General features: G+C 53.0%; 11 non-coding genes across 11 annotated transcripts; all 11 read left to right on the top strand.

Annotated features, from left to right (window-relative positions):
* The first annotated feature begins 1,001 nt into the window (after positions 1 to 1,001).
* trnay-gua (transfer RNA tyrosine (anticodon GUA)) lies at positions 1,002 to 1,093 on the top strand. The gene is given in 2 exon segments: positions 1,002 to 1,038; positions 1,058 to 1,093. It is a non-coding gene; the product is annotated as a tRNA-Tyr (tRNA).
* A 1,159-nt stretch (positions 1,094 to 2,252) lies between these two features.
* On the top strand, positions 2,253 to 2,344 carry trnay-gua (transfer RNA tyrosine (anticodon GUA)). Its single transcript is given in 2 exon segments — positions 2,253 to 2,289; positions 2,309 to 2,344. It is a non-coding gene; the product is annotated as a tRNA-Tyr (tRNA).
* A 1,159-nt stretch (positions 2,345 to 3,503) lies between these two features.
* trnad-guc (transfer RNA aspartic acid (anticodon GUC)) lies at positions 3,504 to 3,595 on the top strand. Its single transcript is given in 2 exon segments — positions 3,504 to 3,540; positions 3,560 to 3,595. It is a non-coding gene; the product is annotated as a tRNA-Asp (tRNA).
* A 1,159-nt stretch (positions 3,596 to 4,754) lies between these two features.
* On the top strand, positions 4,755 to 4,846 carry trnay-gua (transfer RNA tyrosine (anticodon GUA)). Its single transcript is given in 2 exon segments — positions 4,755 to 4,791; positions 4,811 to 4,846. It is a non-coding gene; the product is annotated as a tRNA-Tyr (tRNA).
* A 1,159-nt stretch (positions 4,847 to 6,005) lies between these two features.
* Positions 6,006 to 6,097, top strand: trnay-gua (transfer RNA tyrosine (anticodon GUA)). The gene is given in 2 exon segments: positions 6,006 to 6,042; positions 6,062 to 6,097. It is a non-coding gene; the product is annotated as a tRNA-Tyr (tRNA).
* A 6,163-nt stretch (positions 6,098 to 12,260) lies between these two features.
* Positions 12,261 to 12,352, top strand: trnay-gua (transfer RNA tyrosine (anticodon GUA)). The gene is given in 2 exon segments: positions 12,261 to 12,297; positions 12,317 to 12,352. It is a non-coding gene; the product is annotated as a tRNA-Tyr (tRNA).
* Positions 12,353 to 14,762: 2,410 nt separating this feature from the next.
* trnay-gua (transfer RNA tyrosine (anticodon GUA)) lies at positions 14,763 to 14,854 on the top strand. The gene is given in 2 exon segments: positions 14,763 to 14,799; positions 14,819 to 14,854. It is a non-coding gene; the product is annotated as a tRNA-Tyr (tRNA).
* Positions 14,855 to 16,013: 1,159 nt separating this feature from the next.
* Positions 16,014 to 16,105, top strand: trnad-guc (transfer RNA aspartic acid (anticodon GUC)). Its single transcript is given in 2 exon segments — positions 16,014 to 16,050; positions 16,070 to 16,105. It is a non-coding gene; the product is annotated as a tRNA-Asp (tRNA).
* Positions 16,106 to 17,264: 1,159 nt separating this feature from the next.
* Positions 17,265 to 17,356, top strand: trnay-gua (transfer RNA tyrosine (anticodon GUA)). Its single transcript is given in 2 exon segments — positions 17,265 to 17,301; positions 17,321 to 17,356. It is a non-coding gene; the product is annotated as a tRNA-Tyr (tRNA).
* Positions 17,357 to 18,515: 1,159 nt separating this feature from the next.
* trnay-gua (transfer RNA tyrosine (anticodon GUA)) lies at positions 18,516 to 18,607 on the top strand. Its single transcript is given in 2 exon segments — positions 18,516 to 18,552; positions 18,572 to 18,607. It is a non-coding gene; the product is annotated as a tRNA-Tyr (tRNA).
* Positions 18,608 to 19,765: 1,158 nt separating this feature from the next.
* On the top strand, positions 19,766 to 19,857 carry trnay-gua (transfer RNA tyrosine (anticodon GUA)). The gene is given in 2 exon segments: positions 19,766 to 19,802; positions 19,822 to 19,857. It is a non-coding gene; the product is annotated as a tRNA-Tyr (tRNA).
* Positions 19,858 to 20,306: the final 449 nt, after the last annotated feature.

Genomic DNA, 20,306 nt, shown 5'->3' with positions numbered 1-20,306 from the left:
TGCTTGAGCATTTGTGTCTGCTCACCAGCAGGGAGTGCCATTGAGCAGCAACACTTTGAAACACTCAGCACTCACTTTCAGGCAAAAGAAGTCGTCTATCAGTCAGACGGTGCTCTCGGCTGCTCCCTCACGCTCGGGACGGCCGCCACTTTCCGCTCACCTCGCTTCCCTGCCGCAGTCTCGGCGTCTTCTCGGCTTCTTTCATCGTTGCTGTGGCTTCACGTCCTACTGCTGCTCGGCAACGCCGATTGGAGCAAAGTATTTAATGAAGTCAAGGAGTGGGCCAATCCTCAAGCAGGATTTCTCTGCCGGTCGCGGAGCTGCGTGGCGGCGAGTGCGAAGAGGCTACTGAGGAGCAAACTAAAGCACCGTGCACAAAGCGACCGGGGAATTAGCTCAAATGGTAGAGCGCTCGCTTAGCATGTGAGAGGTAGCGGGATCGATGCCCGCATTCTCCACTTTCCTTTTGGCTTAGAGCAATTATTCAGAACGAAATGGGCTCTCGCGTCACTGAACCCCTGTCAGACGGGAAAAACGGACAGCAAATCTTTTTCTGCCATGTCGTCAGCAAGATTTCTTGCTTTTCACATCCAGCAAAGGTGAGAGAAGCCCAAAAAACGACTTTGCCAGCACTGACGCCTTCTCCGAAGATTCAACTCAGGATCTTCGCATTAGGAGACTGACGTGCTGCCTGCTGCGCTGAGAAGGCACTTGCCATGCAAGCGGCCAGGCAGCGCTGCCATGTGGGGCATCTTGCAAGGTGTTTACATTTATAACGCGCTGTTTGCAAAAAACTCCGAGCCAGATAGGAGTCAAACCTACAATCTTCTGATTTGTAGTCAGACGCGTTATCCAGGCTGTGGAGAGTAGCTGGCAGCTCACAGTCCCACCAACGCTGCGGCACGAGCAGGTACCGATGACGCGCACGTGACTCCGCCAGGCCAGAAGCGTCAAAATGCGCACGGCAAACTATCGGCAAACAAAAGCACCTTTGCCGCTTCCCTTCGATAGCTCAGCTGGTAGAGCGGAGGACTGTAGTGGAATACAAAGCAAAGTCATCCTTAGGTCGCTGGTTCAATTCCGGCTCGAAGGAGCTCGTGTGCTTTTGCAGTAAGCGGGTGGTAAGCAGCATTTCGCTCAAAGCTCCTCTCTTCACTTTATAGTGCATCATGTTGCCACGAAGGCACAAGACACCTCTTTTTCTTGTCTCGAACTTTAATGCTCTCTGCGTCCACCAGCACACAGCTGTTTTGCTTGAGCATTTGTGTCTGCTCACCAGCAGGGAGTGCCATTGAGCAGCAACACTTTGAAACACTCAGCACTCACTTTCAGGCAAAAGAAGTCGTCTATCAGTCAGACGGCGCTCTCGGCTGCTCCCTCACGCTCGGGACGGCCGCCACTTTCCGCTCACCTCGCTTCCCTGCCGCAGTCTCGGCGTCTTCTCGGCTTCTTTCATCGTTGCTGTGGCTTCACGTCCTACTGCTGCTCGGCAACGCCGATTGGAGCAAAGTATTTAATGAAGTCAAGGAGTGGGCCAATCCTCAAGCAGGATTTCTCTGCCGGTCGCGGAGCTGCGTGGCGGCGAGTGCGAAGAGGCTACTGAGGAGCAAACTAAAGCACCGTGCACAAAGCGACCGGGGAATTAGCTCAAATGGTAGAGCGCTCGCTTAGCATGTGAGAGGTAGCGGGATCGATGCCCGCATTCTCCACTTTCCTTTTGGCTTAGAGCAATTATTCAGAACGAAATGGGCTCTCGCGTCACTGAACCCCTGTCAGACGGGAAAAACGGACAGCAAATCTTTTTCTGCCATGTCGTCAGCAAGATTTCTTGCTTTTCACATCCAGCAAAGGTGAGAGAAGCCCAAAAAACGACTTTGCCAGCACTGACGCCTTCTCCGAAGATTCAACTCAGGATCTTCGCATTAGGAGACTGACGTGCTGCCTGCTGCGCTGAGAAGGCACTTGCCATGCAAGCGGCCAGGCAGCGCTGCCATGTGGGGCATCTTGCAAGGTGTTTACATTTATAACGCGCTGTTTGCAAAAAACTCCGAGCCAGATAGGAGTCAAACCTACAATCTTCTGATTTGTAGTCAGACGCGTTATCCAGGCTGTGGAGAGTAGCTGGCAGCTCACAGTCCCACCAACGCTGCGGCACGAGCAGGTACCGATGATGCGCACGTGACTCCGCCAGGCCAGAAGCGTCAAAATGCGCACGGCAAACTATCGGCAAACAAAAGCACTTTTGCCGCTTCCCTTCGATAGCTCAGCTGGTAGAGCGGAGGACTGTAGTGGAATACAAAGCAAAGTCATCCTTAGGTCGCTGGTTCAATTCCGGCTCGAAGGAGCTCGCGTGCTTTTGCAGTAAGCGGGTGGTAAGCAGCATTTCGCTCAAAGCTCCTCTCTTCACTTTATAGTGCATCATGTTGCCACGAAGGCACAAGACACCTCTTTTTCTTGTCTCGAACTTTAATGCTCTCTGCGTCCACCAGCACACAGCTGTTTTGCTTGAGCATTTGTGTCTGCTCACCAGCAGGGAGTGCCATTGAGCAGCAACACTTTGAAACACTCAGCACTCACTTTCAGGCAAAAGAAGTCGTCTATCAGTGAGACAGCGCTCTCGGCTGCTCCCTCACGCTCGGGACGGCCGCCACTTTCCGCTCACCTCGCTTCCCTGCCGCAGTCTCGGGATCTTCTCGGCTTCTTTCATCGTTGCTGTGGCTTCACGTCCTACTGCTGCTCGGCAACGCCGATTGGAGCAAAGTATTTAATGAAGTCAAGGAGTGGGCCAATCCTCAAGCAGGATTTCTCTGCCGGTCGCGGAGCTGCGTGGCGGCGAGTGCGAAGAGGCTACTGAGGAGCAAACTAAAGCACCATGCACAAAGCGACCGGGGAATTAGCTCAAATGGTAGAGCGCTCGCTTAGCATGTGAGAGGTAGCGGGATCGATGCCCGCATTCTCCACTTTCCTTTTGGCTTAGAGCAATTATTCAGAACGAAATGGGCTCTCGCGTCACTGAACCCCTGTCAGACGGGAAAAACGGACAGCAAATCTTTTTCTGCCATGTCGTCAGCAAGATTTCTTGCTTTTCACATCCAGCAAAGGTGAGAGAAGCCCAAAAAACGACTTTGCCAGCACTGACGCCTTCTCCGAAGATTCAACTCAGGATCTTCGCATTAGGAGACTGACGTGCTGCCTGCTGCGCTGAGAAGGCACTTGCCATGCAAGCGGCCAGGCAGCGCTGCCATGTGGGGCATCTTGCAAGGTGTTTACATTTATAACGCGCTGTTTGCAAAAAACTCCGAGCCAGATAGGAGTCAAACCTACAATCTTCTGATTTGTAGTCAGACGCGTTATCCAGACTGTGGAGAGTAGCTGGCAGCTCACAGTCCCACCAACGCTGCGGCACGAGCAGGTACCGATGACGCGCACGTGACTCCGCCAGGCCAGAAGCGTCAAAATGCGCACGGCAAACTATCGGCAAACAAAAGCTCCTTTGCCGCTTCCCTTCGATAGCTCAGCTGGTAGAGCGGAGGACTGTCGTGGAATACAAAGCAAAGTCATCCTTAGGTCGCTGGTTCAATTCCGGCTCGAAGGAGCTCGCGTGCTTTTGCAGTAAGCGGGTGGTAAGCAGCATTTCGCTCAAAGCTCCTCTCTTCACTTTATAGTGCATCATGTTGCCACGAAGGCACAAGACACCTCTTTTTCTTGTCTCGAACTTTAATGCTCTCTGCGTCCACCAGCACACAGCTGTTTTGCTTGAGCATTTGTGTCTGCTCACCAGCAGGGAGTGCCATTGAGCAGCAACACTTTGAAACACTCAGCACTCACTTTCAGGCAAAAGAAGTCGTCTATCAGTCAGACAGCGCTCTCGGCTGCTCCCTCACGCTCGGGACGGCCGCCACTTTCCGCTCACCTCGCTTCTCTGCCGCAGTCTCGGGGTCTTCTCGGCTTCTTTCATCGTTGCTGTGGCTTCACGTCCTACTGCTGCTCGGCAACGCCGATTGGAGCAAAGTATTTAATGAAGTCAAGGAGTGGGCCAATCCACAAGCAGGATTTCTCTGCCGGTCGCGGAGCTGCGTGGCGGCGAGTGCGAAGAGGCTACTGAGGAGCAAACTAAAGCACCGTGCACAAAGCGACCGGGGAATTAGCTCAAATGGTAGAGTGCTCGCTTAGCATGTGAGAGGTAGCGGGATCGATGCCCGCATTCTCCACTTTCCTTTTGGCTTAGAGCAATTATTCAGAACGAAATGGGCTCTCGCGTCACTGAACCCCTGTCAGACGGGAAAAACGGACAGCAAATCTTTTTCTGCCATGTCGTCAGCAAGATTTCTTCCTTTTCACATCCAGCAAAGGTGAGAGAAGCCCAAAAAACGACTTTGCCAGCACTGACGCCTTCTCCGAAGATTCAACTCAGGATCTTCGCATTAGGAGACTGACGTGCTGCCTGCTGCGCTGAGAAGGCACTTGCCATGCAAGCGGCCAGGCAGCGCTGCCATGTGGGGCATCTTGCAAGGTGTTTACATTTATAACGCGCTGTTTGCAAAAAACTCCGAGCCAGATAGGAGTCAAACCTACAATCTTCTGATTTGTAGTCAGACGCGTTATCCAGGCTGTGGAGAGTAGCTGGCAGCTCACAGTCCCACCAACGCTGCGGCACGAGCAGGTACCGATGACGCGCACGTGACTCCGCCAGGCCAGAAGCGTCAAAATGCGCACGGCAAACTATCGGCAAACAAAAGCACCTTTGCTGCTTCCCTTCGATAGCTCAGCTGGTAGAGCGGAGGACTGTAGTAGAATACAAAGCAAAGTCATCCTTAGGTCGCTGGTTCAATTCCGGCTCGAAGGAGCTCGTGTGCTTTTGCAGTAAGCGGGTGGTAAGCAGCATTTCGCTCAAAGCTCCTCTCTTCACTTTATAGTGCATCATGTTGCCACGAAGGCACAAGACACCTCTTTTTCTTGTCTCGAACTTTAATGCTCTCTGCGTCCACCAGCACACAGCTGTTTTGCTTGAGCATTTGTGTCTGCTCACCAGCAGGGAGTGCCATTGAGCAGCAACACTTTGAAACACTCAGCACTCACTTTCAGGCAAAAGAAGTCGTCTATCAGTCAGACAGCGCTCTCGGCTGCTCCCTCACGCTCGGGACGGCCGCCACTTTCCGCTCACCTCGCTTCCCTGCCGCAGTCTCGGGGTCTTCTCGGCTTCTTTCATCGTTGCTGTGGCTTCACGTCCTACTGCTGCTCGGCAACGCCGATTGGAGCAAAGTATTTAATGAAGTCAAGGAGTGGGCCAATCCTCAAGCAGGATTTCTCTGCCGGTCGCGGAGCTGCGTGGCGGCGAGTGCGAAGAGGCTACTGAGGAGCAAACTAAAGCACCATGCACAAAGCGACCGGGGAATTAGCTCAAATGGTAGAGCGCTCGCTTAGCATGTGAGAGGTAGCGGGATCGATGCCCGCATTCTCCACTTTCCTTTTGGCTTGGAGCAATTATTCAGAACGAAATGGGCTCTCGCGTCACTGAACCCCTGTCAGACGGGAAAAACGGACAGCAAATCTTTTTCTGCCATGTCGTCAGCAAGATTTCTTGCTTTTCACATCCAGCAAAGGTGAGAGAAGCCCAAAAAACGACTTTGCCAGCACTGACGCCTTCTCCGAAGATTCAACTCAGGATCTTCGCATTAGGAGACTGACGTGCTGCCTGCTGCGCTGAGAAGGCACTTGCCATGCAAGCGGCCAGGCAGCGCTGCCATGTGGGGCATCTTGCAAGGTGTTTACATTTATAACGCGCTGTTTGCAAAAAACTCCGAGCCAGATAGGAGTCAAACCTACAATCTTCTGATTTGTAGTCAGACGCGTTATCCAGGCTGTGGAGAGTAGCTGGCAGCTCACAGTCCCACCAACGCTGCGGCACGAGCAGGTACCGATGACGCGCACGTGACTCCGCCAGGCCAGAAGCGTCAAAATGCGCACGGCAAACTATCGGCAAACAAAAGCACCTTTGCCGCTTCCCTTCGATAGCTCAGCTGGTAGAGCGGAGGACTGTAGTGGAATACAAAGCAAAGTCATCCTTAGGTCGCTGGTTCAATTCCGGCTCGAAGGAGCTCGCGTGCTTTTGCAGTAAGCGGGTGGTAAGCAGCATTTCGCTCAAAGCTCCTCTCTTCACTTTATAGTGCATCATGTTGCCACGAAGGCACAAGACACCTCTTTTTCTTGTCTCGAACTTTAATGCTCTCTGCGTCCACCAGCACACAGCTGTTTTGCTTGAGCATTTGTGTCTGCTCACCAGCAGGGAGTGCCATTGAGCAGCAACACTTTGAAACACTCAGCACTCACTTTCAGGCAAAAGAAGTCGTCTATCAGTCAGACGGCGCTCTCGGCTGCTCCCTCACGCTCGGGACGGCCGCCACTTTCCGCTCACCTCGCTTCCCTGCCGCAGTCTCGGCGTCTTCTCGGCTTCTTTCATCGTTGCTGTGGCTTCACGTCCTACTGCTGCTCGGCAACGCCGATTGGAGCAAAGTATTTAATGAAGTCAAGGAGTGGGCCAATCCTCAAGCAGGATTTCTCTGCCGGTCGCGGAGCTGCGTGGCGGCGAGTGCGAAGAGGCTACTGAGGAGCAAACTAAAGCACCGTGCACAAAGCGACCGGGGAATTAGCTCAAATGGTAGAGCGCTCGCTTAGCATGTGAGAGGTAGCGGGATCGATGCCCGCATTCTCCACTTTCCTTTTGGCTTAGAGCAATTATTCAGAACGAAATGGGCTCTCGCGTCACTGAACCCCTGTCAGACGGGAAAAACGGACAGCAAATCTTTTTCTGCCATGTCGTCAGCAAGATTTCTTGCTTTTCACATCCAGCAAAGGTGAGAGAAGCCCAAAAAACGACTTTGCCAGCACTGACGCCTTCTCCGAAGATTCAACTCAGGATCTTCGCATTAGGAGACTGACGTGCTGCCTGCTGCGCTGAGAAGGCACTTGCCATGCAAGCGGCCAGGCAGCGCTGCCATGTGGGGCATCTTGCAAGGTGTTTACATTTATAACGCGCTGTTTGCAAAAAACTCCGAGCCAGATAGGAGTCAAACCTACAATCTTCTGATTTGTAGTCAGACGCGTTATCCAGGCTGTGGAGAGTAGCTGGCAGCTCACAGTCCCACCAACGCTGCGGCACGAGCAGGTACCGATGACGCGCACGTGACTCCGCCAGGCCAGAAGCGTCAAAATGCGCACGGCAAACTATCGGCAAACAAAAACACCTTTGCCGCTTCCCTTCGATAGCTCAGCTGGTGGAGCGGAGGACTGTAGTGGAATACAAAACAAAGTCATCCTTAGGTCGCTGGTTCAATTCCGGCTCGAAGGAGCTCGCGTGCTTTTGCAGTAAGCGGGTGGTAAGCAGCATTTCGCTCAAAGCTCCTCTCTTCACTTTATAGTGCATCATGTTGCCACGAAGGCACAAGACACCTCTTTTTCTTGTCTCGAACTTTAATGCTCTCTGCGTCCACCAGCACACAGCTGTTTTGCTTGAGCATTTGTGTCTGCTCACCAGCAGGGAGTGCCATTGAGCAGCAACACTTTGAAACACTCAGCACTCACTTTCAGGCAAAAGAAGTCGTCTATCAGTCAGACAGCGCTCTCGGCTGCTCCCTCACGCTCGGGACGGCCGCCACTTTCCGCTCACCTCGCTTCCCTGCCGCAGTCTCGGGGTCTTCTCGGCTTCTTTCATCGTTGCTGTGGCTTCACGTCCTACTGCTGCTCGGCAACGCCGATTGGAGCAAAGTATTTAATGAAGTCAAGGAGTGGGCCAATCCTCAAGCAGGATTTCTCTGCCGGTCGCGGAGCTGCGTGGCGGCGAGTGCGAAGAGGCTACTGAGGAGCAAACTAAAGCACCATGCACAAAGCGACCGGGGAATTAGCTCAAATGGTAGAGCGCTCGCTTAGCATGTGAGAGGTAGCGGGATCGATGCCCGCATTCTCCACTTTCCTTTTGGCTTGGAGCAATTATTCAGAACGAAATGGGCTCTCGCGTCACTGAACCCCTGTCAGACGGGAAAAACGGACAGCAAATCTTTTTCTGCCATGTCGTCAGCAAGATTTCTTGCTTTTCACATCCAGCAAAGGTGAGAGAAGCCCAAAAAACGACTTTGCCAGCACTGACGCCTTCTCCGAAGATTCAACTCAGGATCTTCGCATTAGGAGACTGACGTGCTGCCTGCTGCGCTGAGAAGGCACTTGCCATGCAAGCGGCCAGGCAGCGCTGCCATGTGGGGCATCTTGCAAGGTGTTTACATTTATAACGCGCTGTTTGCAAAAAACTCCGAGCCAGATAGGAGTCAAACCTACAATCTTCTGATTTGTAGTCAGACGCGTTATCCAGGCTGTGGAGAGTAGCTGGCAGCTCACAGTCCCACCAACGCTGCGGCACGAGCAGGTACCGATGACGCGCACGTGACTCCGCCAGGCCAGAAGCGTCAAAATGCGCACGGCAAACTATCGGCAAACAAAAGCACCTTTGCCGCTTCCCTTCGATAGCTCAGCTGGTAGAGCGGAGGACTGTAGTGGAATACAAAGCAAAGTCATCCTTAGGTCACTGGTTCAATTCCGGCTCGAAGGAGCTCGCGTGCTTTTGCAGTAAGCGGGTGGTAAGCAGCATTTCGCTCAAAGCTCCTCTCTTCACTTTATAGTGCATCATGTTGCCACGAAGGCACAAGACACCTCTTTTTCTTGTCTCGAACTTTAATGCTCTCTGCGTCCACCAGCACACAGCTGTTTTGCTTGAGCATTTGTGTCTGCTCACCAGCAGGGAGTGCCATTGAGCAGCAACACTTTGAAACACTCAGCACTCACTTTCAGGCAAAAGAAGTCGTCTATCAGTCAGACGGCGCTCTCGGCTGCTCCCTCACGCTCGGGACGGCCGCCACTTTCCGCTCACCTCGCTTCCCTGCCGCAGTCTCGGCGTCTTCTCGGCTTCTTTCATCGTTGCTGTGGCTTCACGTCCTACTGCTGCTCGGCAACGCCGATTGGAGCAAAGTATTTAATGAAGTCAAGGAGTGGGCCAATCCTCAAGCAGGATTTCTCTGCCGGTCGCGGAGCTGCGTGGCGGCGAGTGCGAAGAGGCTACTGAGGAGCAAACTAAAGCACCGTGCACAAAGCGACCGGGGAATTAGCTCAAATGGTAGAGCGCTCGCTTAGCATGTGAGAGGTAGCGGGATCGATGCCCGCATTCTCCACTTTCCTTTTGGCTTAGAGCAATTATTCAGAACGAAATGGGCTCTCGCGTCACTGAACCCCTGTCAGACGGGAAAAACGGACAGCAAATCTTTTTCTGCCATGTCGTCAGCAAGATTTCTTGCTTTTCACATCCAGCAAAGGTGAGAGAAGCCCAAAAAACGACTTTGCCAGCACTGACGCCTTCTCCGAAGATTCAACTCAGGATCTTCGCATTAGGAGACTGACGTGCTGCCTGCTGCGCTGAGAAGGCACTTGCCATGCAAGCGGCCAGGCAGCGCTGCCATGTGGGGCATCTTGCAAGGTGTTTACATTTATAACGCGCTGTTTGCAAAAAACTCCGAGCCAGATAGGAGTCAAACCTACAATCTTCTGATTTGTAGTCAGACGCGTTATCCAGGCTGTGGAGAGTAGCTGGCAGCTCACAGTCCCACCAACGCTGCGGCACGAGCAGGTACCGATGACGCGCACGTGACTCCGCCAGGCCAGAAGCGTCAAAATGCGCACGGCAAACTATCGGCAAACAAAAACACCTTTGCCGCTTCCCTTCGATAGCTCAGCTGGTGGAGCGGAGGACTGTAGTGGAATACAAAACAAAGTCATCCTTAGGTCGCTGGTTCAATTCCGGCTCGAAGGAGCTCGCGTGCTTTTGCAGTAAGCGGGTGGTAAGCAGCATTTCGCTCAAAGCTCCTCTCTTCACTTTATAGTGCATCATGTTGCCACGAAGGCACAAGACACCTCTTTTTCTTGTCTCGAACTTTAATGCTCTCTGCGTCCACCAGCACACAGCTGTTTTGCTTGAGCATTTGTGTCTGCTCACCAGCAGGGAGTGCCATTGAGCAGCAACACTTTGAAACACTCAGCACTCACTTTCAGGCAAAAGAAGTCGTCTATCAGTGAGACAGCGCTCTCGGCTGCTCCCTCACGCTCGGGACGGCCGCCACTTTCCGCTCACCTCGCTTCCCTGCCGCAGTCTCGGGGTCTTCTCGGCTTCTTTCATCGTTGCTGTGGCTTCACGTCCTACTGCTGCTCGGCAACGCCGATTGGAGCAAAGTATTTAATTAAGTCAAGGAGTGGGCCAATCCTCAAGCAGGATTTCTCTGCCGATCGCGGAGCTGCGTGGCGGCGAGTGCGAAGAGGCTACTGAGGAGCAAACTAAAGCACCATGCACAAAGCGACCGGGGAATTAGCTCAAATGGTAGAGCGCTCGCTTAGCATGTGAGAGGTAGCGGGATCGATGCCCGCATTCTCCACTTTCCTTTTGGCTTAGAGCAATTATTCAGAACGAAATGGGCTCTCGCGTCACTGAACCCCTGTCAGACGGGAAAAACGGACAGCAAATCTTTTTCTGCCATGTCGTCAGCAAGATTTCTTGCTTTTCACATCCAGCAAAGGTGAGAGAAGCCCAAAAAACGACTTTGCCAGCACTGACGCCTTCTCCGAAGATTCAACTCAGGATCTTCGCATTAGGAGACTGACGTGCTGCCTGCTGCGCTGAGAAGGCACTTGCCATGCAAGCGGCCAGGCAGCGCTGCCATGTGGGGCATCTTGCAAGGTGTTTACATTTATAACGCGCTGTTTGCAAAAAACTCCGAGCCAGATAGGAGTCAAACCTACAATCTTCTGATTTGTAGTCAGACGCGTTATCCAGGCTGTGGAGAGTAGCTGGCAGCTCACAGTCCCACCAACGCTGCGGCACGAGCAGGTACCGATGACGCGCACGTGACTCCGCCAGGCCAGAAGCGTCAAAATGCGCACGGCAAACTATCGGCAAACAAAAACACCTTTGCCGCTTCCCTTCGATAGCTCAGCTGGTGGAGCGGAGGACTGTAGTGGAATACAAAACAAAGTCATCCTTAGGTCGCTGGTTCAATTCCGGCTCGAAGGAGCTCGCGTGCTTTTGCAGTAAGCGGGTGGTAAGCAGCATTTCGCTCAAAGCTCCTCTCTTCACTTTATAGTGCATCATGTTGCCACGAAGGCACAAGACACCTCTTTTTCTTGTCTCGAACTTTAATGCTCTCTGCGTCCACCAGCACACAGCTGTTTTGCTTGAGCATTTGTGTCTGCTCACCAGCAGGGAGTGCCATTGAGCAGCAACACTTTGAAACACTCAGCACTCACTTTCAGGCAAAAGAAGTCGTCTATCAGTCAGACAGCGCTCTCGGCTGCTCCCTCACGCTCGGGACGGCCGCCACTTTCCGCTCACCTCGCTTCCCTGCCGCAGTCTCGGGGTCTTCTCGGCTTCTTTCATCGTTGCTGTGGCTTCACGTCCTACTGCTGCTCGGCAACGCCGATTGGAGCAAAGTATTTAATGAAGTCAAGGAGTGGGCCAATCCTCAAGCAGGATTTCTCTGCCGATCGCGGAGCTGCGTGGCGGCGAGTGCGAAGAGGCTACTGAGGAGCAAACTAAAGCACCATGCACAAAGCGACCGGGGAATTAGCTCAAATGGTAGAGCGCTCGCTTAGCATGTGAGAGGTAGCGGGATCGATGCCCGCATTCTCCACTTTCCTTTTGGCTTAGAGCAATTATTCAGAACGAAATGGGCTCTCGCGTCACTGAACCCCTGTCAGACGGGAAAAACGGACAGCAAATCTTTTTCTGCCATGTCGTCAGCAAGATTTCTTGCTTTTCACATCCAGCAAAGGTGAGAGAAGCCCAAAAAACGACTTTGCCAGCACTGACGCCTTCTCCGAAGATTCAACTCAGGATCTTCGCATTAGGAGACTGACGTGCTGCCTGCTGCGCTGAGAAGGCACTTGCCATGCAAGCGGCCAGGCAGCGCTGCCATGTGGGGCATCTTGCAAGGTGTTTACATTTATAACGCGCTGTTTGCAAAAAACTCCGAGCCAGATAGGAGTCAAACCTACAATCTTCTGATTTGTAGTCAGACGCGTTATCCAGGCTGTGGAGAGTAGCTGGCAGCTCACAGTCCCACCAACGCTGCGGCACGAGCAGGTACCGATGACGCGCACGTGACTCCGCCAGGCCAGAAGCGTCAAAATGCGCACGGCAAACTATCGGCAAACAAAAGCACCTTTGCCGCTTCCCTTCGATAGCTCAGCTGGTAGAGCGGAGGACTGTAGTGGAATACAAAGCAAAGTCATCCTTAGGTCGCTGGTTCAATTCCGGCTCGAAGGAGCTCGCGTGCTTTTGCAGTAAGCGGGTGGTAAGCAGCATTTCGCTCAAAGCTCCTCTCTTCACTTTATAGTGCATCATGTTGCCACGAAGGCACAAGACACCTCTTTTTCTTGTCTCGAACTTTAATGCTCTCTGCGTCCACCAGCACACAGCTGTTTTGCTTGAGCATTTGTGTCTGCTCACCAGCAGGGAGTGCCATTGAGCAGCAACACTTTGAAACACTCAGCACTCACTTTCAGGCAAAAGAAGTCGTCTATCAGTCAGACAGCGCTCTCGGCTGCTCCCCCACGCTCGGGACGGCCGCCACTTTCCGCTCACCTCGCTTCCCTGCCGCAGTCTCGGGGTCTTCTCGGCTTCTTTCATCGTTGCTGTGGCTTCACGTCCTACTGCTGCTCGGCAACGCCGATTGGAGCAAAGTATTTAATGAAGTCAAGGAGTGGGCCAATCCTCAAGCAGGATTTCTCTGCCGGTCGCGGAGCTGCGTGGCGGCGAGTGCGAAGAGGCTACTGAGGAGCAAACTAAAACACCATGCACAAAGCGACCGGGGAATTAGCTCAAATGGTAGAGCGCTCGCTTAGCATGTGAGAGGTAGCGGGATCGATGCCCGCATTCTCCACTTTCCTTTTGGCTTAGAGCAATTATTCAGAACGAAATGGGCTCTCGCGTCACTGAACCCCTGTCAGACGGGAAAAACGGACAGCAAATCTTTTTCTGCCATGTCGTCAGCAAGATTTCTTGCTTTTCACATCCAGCAAAGGTGAGAGAAGCCCAAAAAACGACTTTGCCAGCACTGACGCCTTCTCCGAAGATTCAACTCAGGATCTTCGCATTAGGAGACTGACGTGCTGCCTGCTGCGCTGAGAAGGCACTTGCCATGCAAGCGGCCAGGCAGCGCTGCCATGTGGGGCATCTTGCAAGGTGTTTACATTTATAACGCGCTGTTTGCAAAAAACTCCGAGCCAGATAGGAGTCAAACCTACAATCTTCTGATTTGTAGTCAGACGCGTTATCCAGGCTGTGGAGAGTAGCTGGCAGCTCACAGTCCCACCAACGCTGCGGCACGAGCAGGTACCGATGACGCGCACGTGACTCCGCCAGGCCAGAAGCGTCAAAATGCGCACGGCAAACTATCGGCAAACAAAAACACCTTTGCCGCTTCCCTTCGATAGCTCAGCTGGTGGAGCGGCGGACTGTAGTGGAATATAAAACAAAGTCATCCTTAGGTCGCTGGTTCAATTCCGGCTCGAAGGAGCTCGCGTGCTTTTGCAGTAAGCGGGTGGTAAGCAGCATTTCGCTCAAAGCTCCTCTCTTCACTTTATAGTGCATCATGTTGCCACGAAGGCACAAGACACCTCTTTTTCTTGTCTCGAACTTTAATGCTCTCTGCGTCCACCAGCACACAGCTGTTTTGCTTGAGCATTTGTGTCTGCTCACCAGCAGGGAGTGCCATTGAGCAGCAACACTTTGAAACACTCAGCACTCACTTTCAGGCAAAAGAAGTCGTCTATCAGTCAGACAGCGCTCTCGGCTGCTCCCTCACGCTCGGGACGGCCGCCACTTTCCGCTCACCTCGCTTCCCTGCCGCAGTCTCGGGGTCTTCTCGGCTTCTTTCATCGTTGCTGTGGCTTCACGTCCTACTGCTGCTCGGCAACGCCGATTGGAGCAAAGTATTTAATGAAGTCAAGGAGTGGGCCAATCCTCAAGCAGGATTTCTCTGCCGGTCGCGGAGCAGCGTGGCGGCGAGTGCGAAGAGGCTACTGAGGAGCAAACTAAAGCACCATGCACAAAGCGACCGGGGAATTAGCTCAAATGGTAGAGCGCTCGCTTAGCATGTGAGAGGTAGCGGGATCGATGCCCGCATTCTCCACTTTCCTTTTGGCTTAGAGCAATTATTCAGAACGAAATGGGCTCTCGCGTCACTGAACCCCTGTCAGACGGGAAAAACGGACAGCAAATCTTTTTCTGCCATGTCGTCAGCAAGATTTCTTGCTTTTCACATCCAGCAAAGGTGAGAGAAGCCCAAAAAACGACTTTGCCAGCACTGACGCCTTCTCCGAAGATTCAACTCAGGAACTTCGCATTAGGAGACTGACGTGCTGCCTGCTGCGCTGAGAAGGCACTTGCCATGCAAGCGGCCAGGCAGCGCTGCCATGTGGGGCATCTTGCAAGGTGTTTACATTTATAACGCGCTGTTTGCAAAAAACTCCGAGCCAGATAGGAGTCAAACCTACAATCTTCTGATTTGTAGTCAGACGCGTTATCCAGGCTGTGGAGAGTAGCTGGCAGCTCACAGTCCCACCAACGCTGCGGCACGAGCAGGTACCGATGACGCGCACGTGACTCCGCCAGGCCAGAAGCGTCAAAATGCGCACGGCAAACTATCGGCAAACAAAAGCACCTTTGCCGCTTCCCTTCGATAGCTCAGCTGGTAGAGCGGAGGACTGTAGTGGAATACAAAGCAAAGTCATCCTTAGGTCGCTGGTTCAATTCCGGCTCGAAGGAGCTCGCGTGCTTTTGCAGTAAGCGGGTGGTAAGCAGCATTTCACTCAAAGCTCCTCTCTTCACTTTATAGTGCATCATGTTGCCACGAAGGCACAAGACACCTCTTTTTCTTGTCTCGAACTTTAATGCTCTCTGCGTCCACCAGCACACAGCTGTTTTGCTTGAGCATTTGTGTCTGCTCACCAGCAGGGAGTGCCATTGAGCAGCAACACTTTGAAACACTCAGCACTCACTTTCAGGCAAAAGAAGTCGTCTATCAGTCAGACAGCGCTCTCGGCTGCTCCCTCACGCTCGGGACGGCCGCCACTTTCCGCTCACCTCGCTTCCCTGCCGCAGTCTCGGGGTCTTCTCGGCTTCTTTCATCGTTGCTGTGGCTTCACGTCCTACTGCTGCTCGGCAACGCCGATTGGAGCAAAGTATTTAATGAAGTCAAGGAGTGGGCCAATCCTCAAGCAGGATTTCTCTGCCGGTCGCGGAGCTGCGTGGCGGCGAGTGCGAAGAGGCTACTGAGGAGCAAACTAAAGCACCATGCACAAAGCGACCGGGGAATTAGCTCAAATGGTAGAGCGCTCGCTTAGCATGTGAGAGGTAGCGGGATCGATGCCCGCATTCTCCACTTTCCTTTTGGCTTAGAGCAATTATTCAGAACGAAATGGGCTCTCGCGTCACTGAACCCCTGTCAGACGGGAAAAACGGACAGCAAATCTTTTTCTGCCATGTCGTCAGCAAGATTTCTTGCTTTTCACATCCAGCAAAGGTGAGAGAAGCCCAAAAAACGACTTTGCCAGCACTGACGCCTTCTCCGAAGATTCAACTCAGGATCTTCGCATTAGGAGACTGACGTGCTGCCTGCTGCGCAGAGAAGGCACTTGCCATGCAAGCGGCCAGGCAGCGCTGCCATGTGGGGCATCTTGCAAGGTGTTTACATTTATAACGCGCTGTTTGCAAAAAACTCCGAGCCAGATAGGAGTCAAACCTACAATCTTCTGATTTGTAGTCAGACGCGTTATCCAGGCTGTGGAGAGTAGCTGGCAGCTCACAGTCCCACCAACGCTGCGGCACGAGCAGGTACCGATGACGCGCACGTGACTCCGCCAGGCCAGAAGCGTCAAAATGCGCACGGCAAACTATCGGCAAACAAAAGCACCTTTGCCGCTTCCCTTCGATAGCTCAGCTGGTAGAGCGGAGGACTGTCGTGGAATACAAAGCAAAGTCATCCTTAGGTCGCTGGTTCAATTCCGGCTCGAAGGAGCTCGCGTGCTTTTGCAGTAAGCGGGTGGTAAGCAGCATTTCGCTCAAAGCTCCTCTCTTCACTTTATAGTGCATCATGTTGCCACGAAGGCACAAGACACCTCTTTTTCTTGTCTCGAACTTTAATGCTCTCTGCGTCCACCAGCACACAGCTGTTTTGCTTGAGCATTTGTGTCTGCTCACCAGCAGGGAGTGCCATTGAGCAGCAACACTTTGAAACACTCAGCACTCACTTTCAGGCAAAAGAAGTCGTCTATCAGTCAGACAGCGCTCTCGGCTGCTCCCTCACGCTCGGGACGGCCGCCACTTTCCGCTCACCTCGCTTCTCTGCCGCAGTCTCGGGGTCTTCTCGGCTTCTTTCATCGTTGCTGTGGCTTCACGTCCTACTGCTGCTCGGCAACGCCGATTGGAGCAAAGTATTTAATGAAGTCAAGGAGTGGGCCAATCCACAAGCAGGATTTCTCTGCCGGTCGCGGAGCTGCGTGGCGGCGAGTGCGAAGAGGCTACTGAGGAGCAAACTAAAGCACCGTGCACAAAGCGACCGGGGAATTAGCTCAAATGGTAGAGCGCTCGCTTAGCATGTGAGAGGTAGCGGGATCGATGCCCGCATTCTCCACTTTCCTTTTGGCTTAGAGCAATTATTCAGAACGAAATGGGCTCTCGCGTCACTGAACCCCTGTCAGATGGGAAAAACGGACAGCAAATCTTTTTCTGCCATGTCGTCAGCAAGATTTCTTGCTTTTCACATCCAGCAAAGGTGAGAGAAGCCCAAAAAACGACTTTGCCAGCACTGACGCCTTCTCCGAAGATTCAACTCAGGATCTTCGCATTAGGAGACTGACGTGCTGCCTGCTGCGCTGAGAAGGCACTTGCCATGCAAGCGGCCAGGCAGCGCTGCCATGTGGGGCATCTTGCAAGGTGTTTACATTTATAACGCGCTGTTTGCAAAAAACTCCGAGCCAGATAGGAGTCAAACCTACAATCTTCTGATTTGTAGTCAGACGCGTTATCCAGGCTGTGGAGAGTAGCTGGCAGCTCACAGTCCCACCAACGCTGCGGCACGAGCAGGTACCGATGACGCGCACGTGACTCCGCCAGGCCAGAAGCGTCAAAATGCGCACGGCAAACTATCAGCAAACAAAAGCACCTTTGCCGCTTCCCTTCGATAGCTCAGCTGGTAGAGCGGAGGACTGTAGTGGAATACAAAGCAAAGTCATCCTTAGGTCGCTGGTTCAATTCCGGCTCGAAGGAGCTCGCGTGCTTTTGCAGTAAGCGGGTGGTAAGCAGCATTTCGCTCAAAGCTCCTCTCTTCACTTTATAGTGCATCATGTTGCCACGAAGGCACAAGACACCTCTTTTTCTTGTCTCGAACTTTAATGCTCTCTGCGTCCACCAGCACACAGCTGTTTTGCTTGAGCATTTGTGTCTGCTCACCAGCAGGGAGTGCCATTGAGCAGCAACACTTTGAAACACTCAGCACTCACTTTCAGGCAAAAGAAGTCGTCTATCAGTCAGACAGCGCTCTCGGCTGCTCCCTCACGCTCGGGACGGCCGCCACTTTCCGCTCACCTCGCTTCCCTGCCGCAGTCTCGGGGTCTTCTCGGCTTCTTTCATCGTTGCTGTGGCTTCACGTCCTACTGCTGCTCGGCAACGCCGATTGGAGCAAAGTATTTAATGAAGTCAAGGAGTGGGCCAATCCTCAAGCAGGATTTCTCTGCCGGTCGCGGAGCTGCGTGGCGGCGAGTGCGAAGAGGCTACTGAGGAGCAAACTAAAGCACCATGCACAAAGCGACCGGGGAATTAGCTCAAATGGTAGAGCGCTCGCTTAGCATGTGAGAGGTAGCGGGATCGATGCCCGCATTCTCCACTTTCCTTTTGGCTTGGAGCAATTATTCAGAACGAAATGGGCTCTCGCGTCACTGAACCCCTGTCAGACGGGAAAAACGGACAGCAAATCTTTTTCTGCCATGTCGTCAGCAAGATTTCTTGCTTTTCACATCCAGCAAAGGTGAGAGAAGCCCAAAAAACGACTTTGCCAGCACTGACGCCTTCTCCGAAGATTCAACTCAGGATCTTCGCATTAGGAGACTGACGTGCTGCCTGCTGCGCTGAGAAGGCACTTGCCATGCAAGCGGCCAGGCAGCGCTGCCATGTGGGGCATCTTGCAAGGTGTTTACATTTATAACGCGCTGTTTGCAAAAAACTCCGAGCCAGATAGGAGTCAAACCTACAATCTTCTGATTTGTAGTCAGACGCGTTATCCAGGCTGTGGAGAGTAGCTGGCAGCTCACAGTCCCACCAACGCTGCGGCACGAGCAGGTACCGATGACGCGCACGTGACTCCGCCAGGCCAGAAGCGTCAAAATGCGCACGGCAAACTATCGGCAAACAAAAGCACCTTTGCCGCTTCCCTTCGATAGCTCAGCTGGTAGAGCGGAGGACTGTAGTGGAATACAAAGCAAAGTCATCCTTAGGTCGCTGGTTCAATTCCGGCTCGAAGGAGCTCGCGTGCTTTTGCAGTAAGCGGGTGGTAAGCAGCATTTCGCTCAAAGCTCCTCTCTTCACTTTATAGTGCATCATGTTGCCACGAAGGCACAAGACACCTCTTTTTCTTGTCTCGAACTTTAATGCTCTCTGCGTCCACCAGCACACAGCTGTTTTGCTTGAGCATTTGTGTCTGCTCACCAGCAGGGAGTGCCATTGAGCAGCAACACTTTGAAACACTCAGCACTCACTTTCAGGCAAAAGAAGTCGTCTATCAGTCAGACGGCGCTCTCGGCTGCTCCCTCACGCTCGGGACGGCCGCCACTTTCCGCTCACCTCGCTTCCCTGCCGCAGTCTCGGCGTCTTCTCGGCTTCTTTCATCGTTGCTGTGGCTTCACGTCCTACTGCTGCTCGGCAACGCCGATTGGAGCAAAGTATTTAATGAAGTCAAGGAGTGGGCCAATCCTCAAGCAGGATTTCTCTGCCGGTCGCGGAGCTGCGTGGCGGCGAGTGCGAAGAGGCTACTGAGGAGCAAACTAAAGCACCGTGCACAAAGCGACCGGGGAATTAGCTCAAATGGTAGAGCGCTCGCTTAGCATGTGAGAGGTAGCGGGATCGATGCCCGCATTCTCCACTTTCCTTTTGGCTTAGAGCAATTATTCAGAACGAAATGGGCTCTCGCGTCACTGAACCCCTGTCAGACGGGAAAAACGGACAGCAAATCTTTTTCTGCCATGTCGTCAGCAAGATTTCTTGCTTTTCACATCCAGCAAAGGTGAGAGAAGCCCAAAAAACGACTTTGCCAGCACTGACGCCTTCTCCGAAGATTCAACTCAGGATCTTCGCATTAGGAGACTGACGTGCTGCCTGCTGCGCTGAGAAGGCACTTGCCATGCAAGCGGCCAGGCAGCGCTGCCATGTGGGGCATCTTGCAAGGTGTTTACATTTATAACGCGCTGTTTGCAAAAAACTCCAGCCAGATAGGAATCAAACCTACAATCTTCTGATTTGTAGTCAGACGCGTTATCCAGGCTGTGGAGAGTAGCTGGCAGCTCACAGTCCCACCAACGCTGCGGCACGAGCAGGTACCGATGACGCGCACGTGACTCCGCCAGGCCAGAAGCGTCAAAATGCGCACGGCAAACTATCGGCAAACAAAAGCACCTTTGCCGCTTCCCTTCGATAGCTCAGCTGGTAGAGCGGAGGACTGTAGTGGAATACAAAGCAAAGTCATCCTTAGGTCGCTGGTTCAATTCCGGCTCGAAGGAGCTCGCGTGCTTTTGCAGTAAGCGGGTGGTAAGCAGCATTTCGCTCAAAGCTCCTCTCTTCACTTTATAGTGCATCATGTTGCCACGAAGGCACAAGACACCTCTTTTTCTTGTCTCGAACTTTAATGCTCTCTGCGTCCACCAGCACACAGCTGTTTTGCTTGAGCATTTGTGTCTGCTCACCAGCAGGGAGTGCCATTGAGCAGCAACACTTTGAAACACTCAGCACTCACTTTCAGGCAAAAGAAGTCGTCTATCAGTCAGACAGCGCTCTCGGCTGCTCCCTCACGCTCGGGACGGCCGCCACTTTCCGCTCACCTCGCTTCTCTGCCGCAGTCTCGGGGTCTTCTCGGCTTCTTTCATCGTTGCTGTGGCTTCACGTCCTACTGCTGCTCGGCAACGCCGATTGGAGCAAAGTATTTAATGAAGTCAAGGAGTGGGCCAATCCA

This window comes from Somniosus microcephalus, unplaced genomic scaffold (genome assembly GCF_052327205.1).
Source record: "Somniosus microcephalus isolate GS21.2 unplaced genomic scaffold, FLI_Smic_1.0 scaffold63, whole genome shotgun sequence".
In the NCBI taxonomy this organism is placed as follows: Eukaryota; Metazoa; Chordata; class Chondrichthyes; order Squaliformes; family Somniosidae; genus Somniosus; species Somniosus microcephalus.
This window is presented reverse-complemented; position numbering and strand designations above follow the sequence as displayed.